This window comes from Lynx rufus, unplaced genomic scaffold (assembly GCF_022079265.1).
Source record: "Lynx rufus isolate CCGP_SWC_20201006 ecotype Redwood Valley unplaced genomic scaffold, mLynRuf1.p SCAF_16, whole genome shotgun sequence".
Lineage (NCBI taxonomy): Eukaryota > Metazoa > Chordata > Mammalia > Carnivora > Felidae > Lynx > Lynx rufus.
In genome coordinates, this window is record NW_025814830.1 from 51,292,211 (window position 1) to 51,306,964 (window position 14,754).

Consider the following 14,754-nt stretch of genomic DNA (forward strand, 5'->3'; position numbering starts at 1 on the left):
TGGGGGTGGGGGTGGGGGTGGGGGGAGTGGGGTCAGAAGTGGGAAGACTTGCCTCTCGCAAGTGCCCTTTTAGACCTTTTGAATTTTGTATCATGTCCATTCAGATAAAAAAGTAATATTAACTTCGAAGAAGGCTGTTACTGGGAAAGCACTTGTGGTCAGGAAACCCCAGACTAGGCTCCCCTGCTCCACAGCTGTAGACCTGTTGGGAAACCCAAAACAGAAGGAAGGAAAACCAGTTACTTTCACATCCTTTCCCACATCTGATTCTCATCACAACCCAGTGAGTCAGACAGGTTTTATTTGACCCATTTTATAGATTAGGAAAACTGAGGACCAGAGAGTCTTAGCATCTTGTCTGAAGTCATGCAGTGAGACACTATTAGAGCTGAGATGGAAACTGAGTCCTTCCCAGTGACCCAGCCTGGCTACTTCCCTCCTGCAGGTGACCACTCCAAGCTCTAAGGGTTGGATGTAGCAAGAGAGAGCCCAGGGTAGGAGGGCAAGGGTGGGGTTGACTTCCAGGCTCTGGGTGCTCACTGAAGCTCAGCCCAGTTGCCTTCCCACTGTTGCTTTTACACGGGGCTGTCCAGGCAGGAAGCAGAAGTCAACCCTGGGCACCCAAAGCATGGGCTTGATTTACATGTTCATGGGCAACTGGTTTGAGACTTTATTTTGGGGACCAAGAGCTAACTCAGCCAAAGAGCCTCTTCCCTGAGCCCATCTGGGCTGCTTTTTACCATCTGTGTATCTTTTTTTTTTTTTTTAAGTTTATTTACTTTAAGAGAGAGTGAGAGCGAGCCTGCCCAAGCAGGGGAGGGGCAGAGAGAGGGGGAGAGAGAATGCCAAGCAGGCTCTGCACTGTCAGCTTAGAGCCCGATGCAGTGCAGTCTTCGATCCCATGAACTGTGAGGTCGTGACCTGAGCCAAAATGGAGTCAGATGCTTAATTGAACTGAGCCACCCAGGGCCCCCCTCCCCCGCCCCCCCCTCCCCCCACATCTCTGTGATCTTAAACAAAGTGGTCTTTTTAATAAAAAAAATAATGAAAATAGTAGATGGATATTGTTACCAAGTCAAACAGTAAAGTACTTAATGGCAATTTGGCATTTCTGTCGAAACTTAAAACATGTATATATGCTTTGATATGTGATCCAGTGTTTACAATGCAAACTAATTTTTTTCTGTGAATATACCCACCCAAGTGTTCAAAGATACGTATGGAAGAATGCATTGCTTATAAGAAAAACAAAGACACAGAACTGTGAACAACCCACCAGCAGAGCCATTGCTTAATTCAAGTGGGCTCCATCCACATCGAATAAAAACAAAGACAGTGCGGGTTGCTGGATTTACTGACCTGAAAAGATGTCCACGGTATATTGTTAAAGAAAGGTCCCATTTCGAGGAAAAAAAAAACAAGTTATAAGCATATATACACATAGAGATCTACATGTTTGAACAAATGTAGAAAAGCATTTATAAAAAGTGCAAATTATTTGATTTGAATGTAAAAAGAGCATGTAATTTTCATTTTTTGAGGGATAATGAGGTTGACTTTTTTTTTTTTTTTTTAAGTTGGCCACTTGTGTTTCCTCTTGTGGGAATTGCTAAAATATTACTGTCCCTTGGTCTTCTGTCACGCCAACTGGGTGTAAAAGCTTCGGGCACCACGTCTCCTAAGAGTTTCTATTTACATTGCCAGTGCTTCCTGTAGGTGGGTATTTTGGAAATGAGGTTGCTGAACTTGAGGCAGAGGACGTTCATTCTCAGTCTTCGTGTAATGAGGTGTCCTGTGGGATAAAGGGCTCTGAGAAGTGAAGGCGTTTCCTGCCCAAAGCACGGTTGCAATGTCTTCCTTTCTTTCGATTCTAGGATCTTGCAAAGCGTACTCTTTGGCTCTCGGTGGACGTGGACGGTGTGAAGGTGGAGGTACTTATAATGTTTGAAAAGTGGGGGGAGTGGGGAGCAGAGATGGACCGCCAAGGTCTGGAGAGGGTGAGGTGCCCAGGGGACACCCTAAAAGGAAAGGTTCCGGAGGCACAAGGTTTAAGGAGGCCCTCACTCCAGACGTCCCACTCGGGTCCCAGCCCTGTTGACTGCTTCTTGATGACAGAACAGAAGATCTGTAACAGCCCTTGCACTGGTGTGCTAGTCGTCACTGGTGGGTGGCGGATGTTTCTTCAGAGCTAGACTCAAGATGGTGTTGGCAGACCGAGGCCGCCACGGGGGCCAAGGCAGCAGAGTCAGGGCTCGGCTCCCCAGGCAGTGCCCCAGACCCCTCGTGCTGTGCTGTGTTGCGTGTTGAAGGATTAGACGACGCCATGGAGGGCAGACGTCTGGACAGATGGGACTCAACCGTTCTTGTCCTTGAGTTCTTTCTGATTCTCTCTCCGTGTGTGGAGCTGCGTGGCTAAGGGTTTTCTCTGCACCTACCCTGGTGCCCAGCCTCCACCTGCTACCGGCCGCAGGTCTGGGCTCCTAGAGAAGGAGGTCCCCCGAGGGCCCCGGGGCCTCAGAGATTGCCTTGACCTCACAGAAGCTGCAGCTTCTCAATCTTTCCTGCACCCGGGGCACTGCATTTTGGCATTCCGCAGCTCACGCCTCTTGAGTTCATATCACAACCTTTAGAGGTAAGGACTGTGTTATCCCCATGCTGCAGATGAGGAAACCAGGGCCCAGAGAGGGCTAGCAACCTGTCCCTGACCACAGAGCTAAAAAGCAGCAGAGTAGGGATTTGAACTCCCAACTCTAGAGGCACGTTCTTCACCACGATGCCCCGCTCCTCCATTTTCAAGGACCACGAGCCTGCTGAGTGCTGGCCGCTAGGTTGGGGGTTCCCACTGTCCCCTGGACCTCGGGGGCCCCCAAGGCTGGAGGCCCGGAGGCCCTCTGAATTCTAGAGTGTTTTCAGGACATCCCTGGGGGGGTTAAAGCAGGTTGCGGTCTTAACTTCCCGGGGTGGGAGGTTCCCAGAAGCCCAGGGCAAGCTCGGCCCCTTTTTCCTGAGGGGAGGGGGTGGTGTGAGTTGGGACACGTCCTCTTTTAAGGTTCTCTCTTGCTGCTTCTGACCGCTTCCTCTTTTCCCTGGGGCGGAGGCAGGCTGTGGCTGCACTAATGGCAGGCATCCCAGCAGTGGCCCAGTGGCCGAGGAGGCCTCTCAGTCTCTCCTGGAAGGGCTTGCTTGGCTGGGCTGAGGGCACTTCGCCTGGGCTTCCATCCCCTCCCCGCTGCCGCCAAGACCCTCCCCTGAGTCCCACCCGGAGAGCAGAGGGTGGGGGGCTCCCTGAGCTCTCCCTCAGCCAGACGGCTGCACACCCTCCATTCAGGCTCCACCTGGGCTGAATTTGCTTCCAGCAATTTCCATGGAGGACGTGGCCCAAGTTCAGGAACCCTGCCTGGACAGCCACACCCCTCAGGATGCGCAGGGAGGTGAGGACCCCAGTTCTGGGTAGAAGGCCCAGCCTAGCACCTCAACCATGAGTGCCCCATGTGGGCAGGGGAGCTGTGGCCTGGGAAGAAGATGGGCACTGAGAAATGTGGGTTCCAGGCCTGGCTCTGCCGCTTGTCGGCTGCTGTGCTTACCAGGTTGCTTTTCTTCTTGGGCCTCAGTTTCCTCATCCATGCACTGGACATAAATAACACTTCAAAAGGTTGAAGAAACGAATGCGGTGCTACATGTATCGTGCTAAGCAGAGAGCCTGGTACACGGCCAGGATTTAGTGTCTTGCGTGTTACTGGGCAGAAACTGCAGCTGCCCTGAGCCATCCAGGATGCACTCCTCCTCCCCCCAGCCCCTGCAGAGGAAGGCCGGTCACAGGTCACAGCTCCCCAACCCTGTTTCCTGCCTCCACCCTGTCTCCACTCCTTTCTGCCCCAGTAGCCCCCAGCTTCCCACTTGTAGCAGGTACAGCCCTCAAGTTCAGATGGACAGGACCATCACCTTTCCTCTGTAGCCTGTAGCCTCCCCACCCCATCTAGCCAGGTTGGTAAAACATCGACGTCAGTCGTCGTTGGGATGTGCCCAGCCGAGTGTCCTGCCAAAGCCTTGGGTCATTGTTTCTTTTTATTGTGGTGAAATACGCAGAACATGAATTGAGCCACCTGTAACGATTTTTAAGGGTACGGTTCCATGGCATGAAGTATATTCACACTGCTGTAGAAACGTCACCACCACCCATCTCCAGAACTTTCTCGTCTTCCCAAACTGAAACCGTGTCCCCAGTAAACCATGGCTCCCCATGCCTGCCCCCACCTGCTGCAACCCTTGTTCCACTTTCTGTCTCTAGAATCAGACTGCCCTCCCTGCCTCTTATAAGTGGAATCATGCAGTAATTGTCTGCGTGACTGGTTTGTTTTCGATTAGCACGGCGTCCTCAAGGTTCACCCGTGTGGGGGCACGGGACAGAATCTCCATCCTTTTTATTTGTGTTTGAATAATATTCCAACCTATGTCTAGACCCCATTTTGCTCGTCCACATATCCATCGGTGGACACTTGGGTTGCTTCCGCGTCCTGGCTGCTGTGAATAATGTTGCTCCGCACGGGGGTGTGCAAATACCTGTTTGAGTCCCTGCTTTCGGTTCTTGGGGGCGCATACCTAGAAGTGGAATTTCTAGATCATATGGTAATTATGTTTGATTATTATTTTTTTTTTTTTTTGAGGAAATGCCCAATGCCCAAAGGCACTGGGGAGCCCCTCTGGCCATACTGTGTACAGGGAGATAGGAAATGAGGAGCAAGACATCATAGGTTCAGATCCTGGTCCTGCCACTTCCCAGTGCTGTGACCTTGGGCGACTCACTTCATTGTCTCAGCTGTGATGAGGAATGAAAGCAGCGCCTCCTGGGGCTGTGGTGGTGTTCAGAGCGCATACTTTGGATGGTGCCTGGCGCACAGGGAGCCCTAGTGATGTTAGCTGCGCCTCGTGGTGCATCTGGACTCCTCCAGAGACCTGATCCTGCAGCCTCACCGCTTCTGTGGTCCCACGCCAGCCTGGCCCCTCCATGGAACATGCCTTTGGAGCCGGCCCTGCTTCTTCCCCAGGACTCCAACTTCTTTCCCCCTTTTGCAGGTCCCTGGGAATCTCTCTTCATTGAGGGAGTTTCTCTTTCCCTGTCCGTCTGTGGCTTATGCTCTTGAAAACAAAAGCCAGAAAGCAATGCCTCAGGCTAACCCTGCGAGAGCCTGAGCCAGGACCAGAGGGGAAACCAAGGACACTGACCAACAGGCCAGCATGGGCACAGGCGAAGAGGACCCCTTTCTTCTTTCCTTTGACCTTGGTCATGCCATTCTCGATGACTGGGTCCGGTCTAGGCCCCGTGTTTTGGGGAGGGTGAGGAGAGCTGGGAGGGTCACTGAGGACCGCCCACAGGCAAGATTACAGGGACGGGGACGAGGCACTCTGGACTGAGATGAAAGGAGCGGTGGTTTGGCACTTTCAACTCTAGGGGAGTCAGCCGGAGGGTTCCGGTCAGTGAGGGGTGGCTGTGGAGATGAGATTACCCCCCTTGCTGGGCCAGCAGCTAGGGCTCCCGGGCCGAGGCCGGCACAGTCCCACCTCTGGTTGAGGCCAAGCTGGTGTGCGGCTGTGTCTGGCCAGCTTGCCTGGTCTGCGTCCCCAGCCACCCCAACCCCCACCCTTGCTCCCGGGAAACTACTTCTGCTGACCGCGGATGATTCCTGAAGGAAGGTCAAGGCAAGACCTGGCAGGCTGAGGGCTTTGGTCCTGGGTGATCACACCTGGAGGTTGGCCCAGCTGTGTCACCTCCACCTGTGACAAGAGGGGACAGAGAAACCTCCGGGATGCCCCCCACACCCCTCCCCATTCTCTTGCTGTCCCATCACCTTTCCTTTCCTGTTTTGTCTTCTCTGTTCCTTTCACCTCGTACCAACTGGTACGTGACTTGGAAATTCACAAAGCAGTGCACTTCTCTTCACCGTTTATCAATACCCAGAACCTGGTGAGGAGCCAGCACTCAGTTTCTCTCAAGTGGGCTTTAGTGAAGGGCTTTTTTCCGTGGCCCTCTGGCAGAGCTCACTAATGGGGACCCCTACTCCTGACATGCTCCTTAGCATTGTCAAAACCAGTCCTGTCTTTGCTATTTGCAGACATCCCCAAAGGGCGCTGATATCTGTTCTGGGGCATTAAATAAAATGTGCTGTGAAGGTTAAGTAGGATAACATGTGGAAAATTCCTGGCACATTATAGTTATCAGGAAAAATAGTTACCGTTTTTTATTTTTAAAAATAATTATTATATTAAAAGGGAGGACAATATTTATTGAACACCTACTATGTCCCGGATACTGAAATGTTGGAATCCTGTCCTGGGAGTCAAGCTGACTTTCGTGGCCTACATCAGAAGCAGTGACACCCACAAAGGTCACCATCCCAGCAACAATACAAAGTGAGGGAAGTATAGGGAGGGGAAGGACCAGCCGTGTGTCCTTAGGCAAACTGCCTCACCTCTCTGAGCCTATTTCCTGACCTGTAAAGAGAGGCTGGAAATCCTCCCTTCCCCTTCTACTGGAGTCAGGGGTCAGAGGAGGTAAAGCCTGTGCCAGTCTTGGCAACCAGGGAAGTGCTGCCCAGCGGAGCAGACTGGCAGCTCTCAGTGGGCGACAAGCCCTTGCCTACACCTTTAACTGAATTCCCCGCTCTCAGCTCCTGAAAGCCGTCTCTGCAGGCTTGGGGAACACCCCTCAGGGACACTAGAACTGTGCTCTTCTCCAGGGCCCGTTAGGAAAAGAATGTTCTACAAGTCCACCCAAAGGTGGTCATTCCTCTGGTGACCCCCTTGTGGCCATGCCACACTTTCATCTGTCCCATGCCCTGACTGCAGGCCAGTTGATGTGGTGTGTTTCCAGGGAGACTGGGGAAGGTGACAGCATTTCTGGGAGGAAAGATGGGCTTGTCCAGGGGCACAGTGGGATTTCCGAGGTTGGTGCTGAAGCTGAGTGGTAGAGCCGTGGTTATAAAGAGCAGGTTTGCCAAGCCGTGGAGCAGTCGGGGAGGCTGGGTGGATGGGCAGAGTTTCCCCTGGAGGCCAACTGGCTGACTTGCCATTGTCCCTGCCGCCTTCCAGACAAGGCTTAATGGAATGGGAGGAATTTGCTGCCGGTCTGTATTGTTATTGCCAATGTTCACGGCAATGCCACTGAGAAGGTTACCTCCTGTAATCCCCAAACAAATCTATAGGGCGGCTGCCACTATTATCCCCATTTTACAGGTGAAGAGGCTGTGGTACAGAGAGGTTCAGTATTTTGCTCAAGGTCACACAGTGAAGGAGCCAAGCCTGGAGTCCAGCCCAGGTCATCTGAAGCCAGAGCCATCCACCGTCACGGGCCAGGGAAGGACAAGCAGAGAGCTGAGTAGGGGAAAGAAGGAAGGTAATCCCTAGGTCCCAGGTCCCACGTGAACCTTTCACTGAGATTGGTGCTGAATAGTGACAGACGTCACTAGAAGGGTGTCACTGGCTCTATTTTAGCGATGAAGAATGGAAACACAGAGGGGTTGAGTTGCCCAAGCAAGGGGACTGCACTTTGAACCAGATGTGTCTACACTGCAGAGCATTGCTGTTTCAGTGACCCCACCACCTTATCTTGTTTCTTTCCCAGTTTGTTCCAAGTCTGATCTGTCTTGGGAACCTTGGGACCTGGAGCCCAGGCCTGGAACAGACATACCAGACCTCTATACATGTTTTCTGAAATAACGTAAGAGATCCCAGTTGTTTCCACTTGCTGCTACTTTGGGCGAGGGAGAGGAAGTGTGGTAGGAGGTGTAGTGACCTCGCATCTTTTGTGAGTGGATGTTTGCTGAGCCTGAACCCTGCTGAGATGGAGAGTTTGGAAAAGAGAATCATGTTGGAGCAGGTGTATCTCCTTTACTTTGGGGGAGTTAAAGGAAAAGGAAAGCTCTAGGAAAGACCCAAATTGAAAATTTCTCCCTACCTCCCTTCCTTCCATCTATCCATCCATCTATCCATCCACCCACCCATCCATCCACTCATCCATCCATCTATCCATCCATCCATCCACCCATCAATTCACCCCCCCCACCCACCCATCCATCCATCCACTCATCCATCCATTGATCTGTCCATCCATCCATCCATCCATCCATCCATGCATCCACCTATGCATCCACTCATCCAACCACTCATCCATCCATCCACCTGTGCACCCACATATCCATCCACTGATCTTTCCATCCATCCATCCATCCATCCATCCATCCACCTGTGCACCCACATATCCATCCACTGATCCATCCATCCATCCATCCATCCATCCATCCATCCATCCATCCCTTTATAAATCTCTATTAGTAATATGTTGCTCCCTCACCCCCAAAACTTTGTAGTTTAAACAACAATAGTAATTTATTATCATGGTTTCTGAGGGTCAGGAATTTCGGGAATATTTGGCTAGTTAGTGCTAGCTATTGGTAGGAGGTCTCAGTCCCTTTCCACCTTAACCTCTCCAGAGAGCTGCTTGAGTGTCCTCACAGCATGGTGGCTGGCTTCCTCCCAAGACAGCAGCCCAAGGGACCAAAGTGGAAGCTGCGATGCCTTTTATTTCCTAGCCCACACGTCAGACATTGTCCCTTCCCCAGAATTCTGCCAGTCATAGAGTCAGCTCTTGTTTAGTGTTGGATGAAGCAACACAAGGGCATAAATCCCAGGAGATGAGGCTCATTGGGGGCCATTTTGGAGGCAGGCCGCCATCATCCATCCATCCATCTATCCATCAATCCTTTTGTCATCTGTCCATCCATTCAATCAATAAACATTTGCTGGGCTCCAGCTTGTGCCAGGCCCTGGACACAACACACATACACCCCCAAACCCAACCCAAAACCAACAGAAAAGAGGAAGCCTCATACAAGAAAGCCATTGTTGGACATTTCCTCTCATTTTCTACATTTTTAAGCAACTTCACTGAGATACAATTCACATACCACACCATTCTCTCACTTAAAGTATACAATTCAATAGGTTTTGGTCATGGAGTCATGAAGCCATCACCACAATCACTTCTAGAATGTTTTTATCACCCGAAACCCCTGCTCCTTTAAGCGGTCACTCCCCATTTCCCCTTTTCTGCAACCACCTTCAATTACAAACTTACTCTGTCTCTATAGATTTGCTTATTCTGGACATTTCATGTAAATGGAATCGTAAGCCGTGTGCTCTTTGTGACTGGCTTCTTTGACACAACGTGATGTTTTCAAGGTTCATCCATGTTGTAGTGTGCCTCAGTGTCTCATTGTGTTCCTGAATACATTCCATTGTAGAAGCAGACCACGTTTTGTTTACTCATTCATAAGTTGGTGGACACCTGCCTTGGGTTTCCACCATTTGGCTGTTATGAGTAATGCCGATGTTAACATTCGTGTGTAAGTTTTTGTATGGATGTGTGTATTCAGCTCTCTTGAGTCTAACACCTGGGAGTGGAATGACTGAGTCATATCATAACCCTGTGTTTAACTTTTTGAGGAACTGCCATACTATTTTCCAAAGCAGGTGCCCCATTTTACATTCCCACCAGCAGTGTATGAGGGTTATAATTTTCCCCTCATCTTGGTCAACAGTTACTGTCTTTTTTTTTTTTTTTAAGTTTATTTATTTTGAGAGAGAGACAGACAAAAGACACAAGCAGGGGAATGGCAGAGAGAATCCTCAGCAGGTTCCGCACTGTCAGCACAGAGCCTGACTTGGGGCTTGAACCCACCAACTGTGCTTGAACCCATGACCTGAGCAAAAATCAAGAGTTGGACACTTAACTGACTGAGCCACCCAGAAGCCCCTGCCTTTTTTTTTTTTTTAAGTAAGTTCTATCCCCAATATGGGGCTCGAATTCACGACCCTGAGATCAAGAGTCGTATCCTCTAATGACGGAGCCAGCCAGGCATCCCTGTCACTATCTTTTTTTATTTTTGCCGCCCTGTGTGAAGTGGTGTCTCATGTGATTTCATTTTGCATTTCCTAGATGGCTAGTGATGTTGAGCATCTTTTCATGTTTTATTGGCTGTTCGTATGTTTGGAAAAAATGTCTGCTTGGATTTTTTGCCCACTTTTAACTGGTTTATGTGTCTTTTTGAGTCATAAGACTCCTTTGTATGTTCTTAGATACAAGATAGAAGTCTCTTCTAAGATACATGATTTTCAAGTGTCTTCTCCCATTCTGTGGGCTCCAGTTCCTTTTCAGTGTGACTTTATTATTATTATTATTACTATTGTTGTTTAAAAAAATTTCTTTTAACATTTATTTATTTTTAAGAGACAGAGACAGAGCACAAGTTGGGGAGTGGCAGAGAGAAAAGGAGACACAGAATCTGAAGCAGGCTCCAGGCTCCAAGCCATCAACACAGAGCCTGATGCGGGGCTCGAACCCATGAACCGTGAGATCATGACCTGAGTCGAAGTCGGACGCTTAACCGACTGAGCCCCCCAGGCGCCCCTAAGGGAAACATATTTTCATTTATTTATTTACTTTTATTTCACTGTTTTTTAACATCTATTTATGTTTGAGAGACAGAGCATGAGCAGGGGAGGGGCTGAGAGACAGAAAGACACAGAATCCGAAGCAGGCTCCAGGCTCTGAGCTGTCTGCACAGAGCCCGACACGGGGCTTGAACTCACAAACTGACATCATGACCTCAGCCGAAGTCAGATGCTCAACTGAGTGAGCCACCCAGGCGCACCCCCCTTTTTTTTATTACTATTAAGATATTTTTAAAAATGCAGAAATGTATAAAGAGGTAGAAAAATAACTTCCTAGAGGCCATGATTCATATTTAATCATATTTCCTTTTGTTGTCCTTTTAATCAATTCAATTATGTCTTTTCTAACAGGCAATTATTTGCACAAGTAGAGAACTGTAAACATTGGCTTTGACTATTAGTGACTACTGACTTTTGTTTTTTTAAGTAAGCTCTACACCCAACGTGGGGCTTGAACTCACCCTAAGACCAAGAGTTGCACACTCCACTGACCCAGCCAGCCAGGCACCCCCAGAATTTTAAAGGTTTAATATGAGTTTCCTGCCCTCAGCCTCAGCCACTCAGACTCTTTGCTAGGGATAGCCACTGGTATCGCTTTCTTGCGGATTTTTCGGTGATAGCTTATACACACATACGTATACAAATCAGTTTCTCCTTAAGTTGTAGGACATTAGCCATTGCACTCAGCACAGCCTCTTTACAGGCTTTCGAGTCAACACAGTTTTCTTTACACAGTTAGGAATCACCCTGAAGACCCCTGTCCAGCAGTTGTAGGAACCCATCGTGGTGTTAGCAAACACAAGGAATTTATTGAAGCATATTGGGTGGCTTGTATATTCTCCAGAAGGGCAGAGACCCAAGTCTGGCGTCTACACCGCCTGAAGCAAAGCAAAATCAGGCACCGGATGGCTCCAGTGGAGACAGCCCAGCTGATTCTTCTGGGTTCAGAGGCTGCAGCCTCTGGTCTTGCTGCTGCTGGACACTGGGTGCCCATGTCACTGCTTTTGCCAGGTATGTGCCCTCTGACACCTGCTTCTCCTGTCGCCAGCTTCTGAACACGAGCCTGGTGCTGGTGCACCTGACTGACGGGGCAGCTGGGAATATCTGCATCCTAGCTGCTAGGGAGTCGGGGAAAGCAAAGTTCTGACTTGCACCTTGGAACGGTGTGGCCTCATCAGTGGGGACGTCCCCAGACATAGGAGGGCGGGTTTCACTGGGCAGCCAAAAAGATCGGCATCAGACTTGAAGGTAAGTGTATTTTAATTATAAAATTACAATTCCTCGGATTGTAAAAGCATTGCATGAGTGAGAGGTGATATGTTGTAAGGGCCAGGTGTGGACAGTGCTGGGGTTGTCTGGCTGGGTCCATTCTTACCTCTGTCTCTTAGCTGCCTTCTCACCTTACGCGTGATTTGAACTTCTGCATGACCAGCCTCCTTGTCAGTAAAATGGGGATAATAATCAAACCTCCGTCAGGAGGTTGGGCTGAGGATGGAACAAGTCATCAGATGTTAAAGTTCAGGACCGAACCTGGCCCACCGTATTTGCTATATAGTTGTTTGCTCTTTCTGTTTTCCCGGTGTTTTATTATGAGTGTTTTAGGGCACACAGAAAAGTTTAACAAATTGTACAGCAAGCATCTATCCCACCCATGCCACCTAGGATTCCACCACGAGCATTCTGCTGTGTTTGTTTTATCACACGTATCCATCTGTGTTCCTTTCCAGTCGTTCACACATCTTAATTTTAATGTGTGTGAGAGTAATGGCAAATGTGTATATATGTCACTATTACCTTCTTTTAATGTTTATTTATTTTGAGAGAGAGAGAGAGCACATGCACATGAGTGGGGGAGGGGCAGAGAGAGAGAATCCCAAGCAGGCTGTGCACTGTCAGCACAGAGCCCAATGCGGGGCTTGAACTCACAAACCACAAGATCACGACCTGAGCCGAAATCAAGAGTCAGACCCTTAACCAACTGAGGGCACCACCCAGGCGCCCCTTGCTATTATCTTTTTAAAGCAAGTCTCAACTGTTAGCTTAAATAATATGTGTGTGTAGTTTGTCTTGTCCTTCCCCGTAACACAATGGCCTGAGTCCTATTTGGTGAGACAGAATTTGTTAGGTAGAGGGAATAGTGAGAGGGAGACCAGGGGTTTCCTGACAGTGGGAACAGCCACACTGGAATACGCCCCCCACCCCGACAGGCTGATCATACAGTGTCCCTTCAAATGGACATTTAAAATACTCGTTTAGGGGCGCCTGGGTGGTTTGGTCGGTTAAGTGTCTGACTTTGGCTCAGGTCATGATCTCACGGTCTGTGAGTTCGAGCTCCGCGTTGGGCTCTGTGCTGACATCTCAGAGCCTGGAGCCTGTTTCAGATTCTGTGTCTCCCTCTCTCTCTGCCCCTCCCCTGTTCATGCTCTGTCTCTATCTCAAAATAAATAAACATTAAAAAAAATAAATAAATAAAATAAAAAAATAAAATACTCGTTCAGATATGACTCTCTTCCACTGTCCTGGGCAATTCTGCTCTGCCCCAAACTTGCAAGCCCACTTGACAATTATATCAATTGTATCCATTATCTATTGCTGTGGAATGCATCATTCCAAAACCTACTGGCTTAAAACAGCATTGATGATCTATCATGGTTTCTATGCGTTAGGAATTAGGGCGCGGGGGGCAGTTGTGGCCCAGAGTCTCCCGTACAGTTGCAGGCAGATGCTGACTTGGGTTGGGGTTGTCTGAAAAACTTCTTCACTCCTGTGTCTGCTGCCTGGGCTGGGACCAGAGCAGATGAGGCTCCCTGGGACTCTGTCTCTGCATGATGTCTCTGTGCAGTCCCTCCAGCATGGTGGCTTCAGGGTAGCTGGCCTTCTTAAGTCAGCCTGGGGCTCCTAAGGCATATGTCCCGAGCCAGCACAAGCTGTCACACGCCATCTCTTCTGCCGCGTTCTGTTGAGCAGTTACGCAAAGTTACAAAGATCGGCCAGTTCCGTGGAGGAACATCCATGTCACATGATAGAGCAGATGGAATGGAGACGTAGAGTAGATGTGTCTTTGGAGAATACAGTCTCTCACAGCGGGCTTTCGGATGGATTCCCCCTCCTCAGAAGGCCATTGAGCCACCACCTGTCATTACCCAGGCACGTGGGGTCCTGGGGGGGGGTCTCATCATCACCCCTGGCAGTTACCTTTCCAGCCACAAGCTGAACTCTCCAATAATGCCAGTTCTCTAAGAGGCCTGTGGCAAGCTCAGTTTTTTCCATCTCGTTTTTTGCCTGGTGTCCTGGGTTGAATAGTGTCCTCCCCCGATTCATGTCCACCAGGAGCCTCAAAATGTCACATTTGGATATAGAGTTTTTGCCGATGTCATCAAGGTAAGATATTCATATTGGGTTGTAGTGAGCCCTAAGTCCAGTGACAGATGTCCTTATAAAAAGAAGAGAGGACACAGGCACACAGGGAGAACGCCGTGTGGCAAGAGAGACACAGATCGGAAGGATGCGTCTCCTCCTCAAGGGACACCAAGGGCCGCTGGCAGCCACCAGGAGCTAGGAGAGAGGCATGGAGAGGTTCTCTCAGAGCCTCCAGGGGGACCCAACCTCCCTGACACTTTGGTTTGTGACTTCTGGCCTCCTGAAAGCTACAGAATCAATTTCTGTGGTTTTAAGCAGTTACCTTATCAGTGATACTTCGGTCTCTTTCAAGTCCATAGTGTGCTGGCTGGTTGGCAGCTTAATTCAGACCTGATGCAAAGGTTCAGTCTGTGACAGAAGGTCCCCTGTGGACACCTCTGCTGGGCGGCTGAGGGAGGTGGCGTGCCAGGAGGTGCTGGACAGGGCCCAGCTGACCTGCGAGGATTCAGCAACAGATGAGTCACCAGACGCCGAAGTGTGTTTCTTGCTCGGGGCTTTTTAGAATTTTTTTTCAAGTTTGAAAATCCAGAATGGCCTTTCCAGGTGCGTCCTGAGTTCCATGTCTCCAGAGCTGGTGTGATTCTGTCCAGATGGGCACTGTTTATAGTGGCAGCAGCTGTGACCTTTAGAACCAAGAGGAAAATTTCCCTCATGGATTCAGGCTGTCCTGTCCACACTTGGGACCATAAACTCTCATTCCCCCAAAATACGGAGGATGTGGGGCAGGGTGTGAAACACAGCCACTCATGGAGGAAGGCTCTGTGCATCTTTTGCTAGAAGGGAGACTCCTGGGAGGGGGAAGTTGCTCCCCCCTTCATGGCTTTCAGG